The 4,511-nt window shown below is 30.8% G+C and overlaps 1 long non-coding RNA gene across 1 annotated transcript; it reads left to right on the forward strand.

Annotated features, from left to right (window-relative positions):
* Nucleotides 1-2,984: 2,984 nt before the first annotated feature.
* LOC120255063 lies at nt 2,985-4,200 on the forward strand. The gene is made up of 3 exons (XR_005534892.1): nt 2,985-3,309; nt 3,396-3,496; nt 3,958-4,200. It is a non-coding gene; the product is annotated as an uncharacterized LOC120255063 (long non-coding RNA).
* Nucleotides 4,201-4,511: the final 311 nt, after the last annotated feature.

The raw sequence follows: 4,511 nt of genomic DNA on the forward strand, positions 1-4,511 counted from the left end.
CCAACCCAAGCATGCGGGCCATGCTAGGCTGTTATGGGCTGTGCCAAGCACGGCACATGACGGTAACTAGCTTAAATCCCATTATTTTTTTGTTTTTAATTATTATTTTCTTTTACTATATGAACAAATCAATTGTAACCTTCTCAACAACTATAAAACGGCTAGTTTTAAGAGTATTTTAGTCTTTTAAGCTAAAATGACATTTTTGACATTCTCAACAACTATAAACGGCTAGTATATGAGGGCGTTTTAGGAATTAAAAAATTAAAGAAAACCTATAAATGTCCCTAAATGCTAACAATTTTTCTTACACCAAACTACATCATCTTCTCTCATTCTAATTCTCAAGCATTCAAGATCTTGGCTTCTCAATTTTCAAGTTCAAGAGTGAAGCTTGCAAATCAAAGCTTCAAATTCTTCATCAAAAATTTCTCAACCACACTCCAAGGACAATCTATAGTTAATCAATTTTTTAAGTCATCGCTAAAGTAGTTGAGGTAACCCTAAACATTGATTTTAATTTTGCATAATGGTCGTTTCTCCTCCTATCTTTCCCTCCGATAATTCTCCATTTAGTTTTTATGAAAATACCCAATTGAGTTCTCCGAGCATGTTGTTGAGCAAGTTACTGAGTCCCCGAATATGGATCTTGTTAAATTTCCCCGGGGAATTTATAAAAGGCATGCATGCGGCAAAGCAACATGATCCCACTCAAACACAAATTAGTTTTACCGATTCAACTTTGGGAACTTTTGTTTTTAATAATGAAAATGCAAGAAAAGAAATTGCAAAATTTATTATTCAAAATGAGCAACCTTTTTATCTTTCCGAAAATCCCGCTTTTATAAAAATGTTTATTCGTGGTTTTAATCCCAATTTTAAATTGGCTCCATGAAATACCATGAGAAAATATTGTCTTATTATTTATGATGATTATAAACAAAAATTAATTTATGAATTATCTAATAGTTCTTTAAAAATTTCTCTTACTTACGATACTTTGGACTTCTAAATTTAAAACTAATTATCTTTGTGCTATCGCTCATTATATAGATAGCAATTGGGTTTTGCAAAATCGTATTTTAAGTTTTTTTAAAAATTAGAACACCGACATACCACGAGCACTATGCTAGCTATATTATTCATACTCTTAATGAGTATAGTATTTTAAATTCTATATTTTCAATTACTTTGGATAATGCATCGGAAAATAATAATGTGGTTGATATTTTAAAAAGGAATTTAATGCCTATTTTTTCTAGAGTTTTTTTTTCATGTGCATTGTGCATGCCATGTTTTGAATTTATGTGTTAAAGATGGTTTAAAAATAATTGAGTCCCATATTGAAAAAATTAGAAATTACATTTTATATATTAGAAATGGTTCACACCGAAGACATGAATTTCAAATTTATTGTTCGGAAAGGGGAAGAAAATGTAAAAAATATCTCATTGATGTTGATCATAGGTGGAATTCAACTTATGAAATGTTTGAGTGTGCCTATGATGATAGAGATATTATTTCCATGTTTTGTAATGACAAATTTTCCGAAGATCAAGTTACTAATTATGATTGGGAAGTTAGTAATTTGATTAAGGAGTTTTTGGAAATTTTTTATACTTCAACTAACATGTTTTCCGGTGTTTAATATCCCACTACATCTACTATTGTTAATCAAATATTTTTTATTACTGAGGTTTTCGGAAGATATAGGCATATTTTGCTCCTATTTTTGCTCCCATGGATGTAAAATTCAAAAAAATATTTTGGAAAAATTGAACCACTTCCCATTTTATCTATGATTGTTGACCCGTGTTTTAAAATTGATGGCACTTTTTACATGATTGATTCTTATGATGAGAAATATGGGGCTTGATCATTCTTTTCTTAAAGAAAATTATCGTTCTTTATTTTATGATATGTATAATGAATATCATAGAAAACATGGTGATAGACGGGCTTTCAATTTATCTACAACTATTGAAAGTTCCTCTTCAAGCACCAAAAATAGATCCGCAACTCATGTGGTTAATTTAATTAACCAAAAAATTTTCATGGGTGGTTCTTCTTCTTCTTCTTCTTCTTCTTCTTCAAATACTAGCACTAGTTCTACTAGTTCTTATGAAATAAATCATTATTTAAATAATAGTATTAATAATTTTCTTACTTCGGAAGAAATTGATAATTTTGATATTTTGTCATGGTGGAAAAAGCAAGAGCACAGTTATCCTGTACTAGCTGCCATGGCACATGATCTACTAACTCCACCGATGTCTACAGTGGCATCAGAGTCTTGTTTTATTGTAGGAAAAAAAGTAATAGATGATAGGAGGAGCCGAATGAACCAACAAATGGTGCAAATGTGCATATGCCTGAAGGATTGGTTAGAAGTTGAAGATATATTACAAGATCAAAGAGAAAAATACACCGATGATGATGGCGGAGAAGGCATACATACAAATACAGAAGAAGTACATTGATGTTTCAAAATGCAAAGTTCAAACTCGGAAAATCTACAACTTCGATGCTTTAAGAGTTCAAGATTCTAGAAAAACATAATAAATAAGAAGAGGTTGGAATTATTTTGGGAAATATATGAGTTACTTAGGTATGTATTTTTTTGTCATTTTCCATATTAATAACAATAATTTTGAGGTTTTTTTTCTAATAATATATTTATAATTTTTGTAAGTATTTAGTGATATAATGTTTTATTTAAATTTTAATAAAAATTTTAAAGTTTTGATTTTTTTTTCCATTCATGTAGTTTTGCTTTACTATGTATTTTTTTAAGTTCTGATTTATGTTTATTTTTTTGAGGAATTATTTTTTTCCAAAATCATTATATTAATATATATATATATATATATATATATATATAATATATTATATAGTTTATATTTATACATTTTTCCAAATGAGAAAATGGTCCAAATCTTCATCTTTTGAAGTTTTATAAATTTACATACCCTAGCCAACTCCATCCCCACCGGACACCGGATACAACGCCTTCTCCAGCCCCGCAACCTGATTCGGCATCACGAGCATCTCCAAGCTAATTGGTTGGCGGGCGGTGGCAGAGAGGCACTCAGGGCTCTAGGTTCTTCAAAGAAGAAAGTGAAGCGCCGAATTTCAGAGCTTTCCGCTTCCATGGCCCTCGCAATCCTCTCTCTCTCTCTCTCTCTTCACTTCGTTTGCACTAAAACCCCAGTTCTCAATCCCAAGCTATTGATCTAGCGACGATGGCAAAATCAATGAAGACGAAGGAGTATGACATGAAGAAGATGGAGTCTTTTGGTTGCTCTGATGGTATCGCATTTGAATTCTTTTATTTATTTATTTATTTATTTATTTATTTATTTGCTTCTCTTGGGTCTATCTTTTCTCTTCATAAGCCCTACCCTTAGTTCTCTATTCCAAGCTGTTGATGGAACAAAGAAGGAAAGTTCGATGACGATGCAGCTGGATTCTCATATTTTCAACCTCCGCTCTAAAGGTAGCATGGAATTTTTAATTTCATGGTCACTTCTTTTGTGTGCTTGTGGTTCAAAGAATCGATCAGCTTTCTGCCTTTTTTTGTACTGATGTTTAGGATAAAATAGGCTTTGATATAACCTTGAATGAGCATGTTTATTAATTTGGATTTAGAAGAAAAACTATTATTTTCTTTTATCATTTTTTGATGATTTTGTGGACAATGATAGGTTGGGTGTGTCTGGATTTTGTTTAGGTTTTTGAATTGCTTTGTTAGAAATTAGGTTACAAAATGTATAAATAGATTAATTTGGTGACCATAATTCTTCTTAATCTATCTTGTTCTCTGGCTTAGTACGATAAACAGGAATTAATCTATCTTGGTTCAAAGATTGTTGATTGGTTGTAGTTAGGTCTGATGTTTATTGAAGTTTTGTGATTGATCTTGATGATTTGTGGTTTATCTTGTGACTGTGGATGCAGTCTTGCAGATCCGGCCTGGCTTGTGGGGGATCCGGGAAAGCTTTGATTCGAAGCCAGAGGTGACCATGGAGTGACCAAATTAGTGGTTTTCTTTAGGGTTTGTTTAGTTTTTTTTTTTCATGTTTGGGATTTTTAGGGGGCTTGTTTTTAATTTGTTGATGAATTGTTTAAAGTTTGGATGATAAGGAGTCAAGAACAATTAACAAAGGAGTAATTGTTTGTAATATTTTATTTTGGGTGATAAGCAACTGAATATTTTGATTTTTTTTTTTAACATTTAAATTTTAGTTAGTAGATAATACCAGATTAGATATAGTCAGATCATATGATAATTCAAAATAGTAGGTTGTTAATTTATGTTATTTTTCCTTTATAATAATTTGATATAATAAATAAAAATGTAAAATTCAGATTTTATGGTTTTTATTTTATAATAAGATTTTTTTTCATTAATTTAAGAATTAGAGAATTTTGAATTTTTTAATTAAAAAAATAATAGTGGGCCAGCACGGCACGAGCCCACTCAGAATGGGCCGTATCCCGTGTTGGACCAA

This window comes from Dioscorea cayenensis, unplaced genomic scaffold, assembly GCF_009730915.1.
Source record: "Dioscorea cayenensis subsp. rotundata cultivar TDr96_F1 unplaced genomic scaffold, TDr96_F1_v2_PseudoChromosome.rev07_lg8_w22 25.fasta BLBR01000810.1, whole genome shotgun sequence".
In the NCBI taxonomy this organism is placed as follows: domain Eukaryota; kingdom Viridiplantae; phylum Streptophyta; class Magnoliopsida; order Dioscoreales; family Dioscoreaceae; genus Dioscorea; species Dioscorea cayenensis.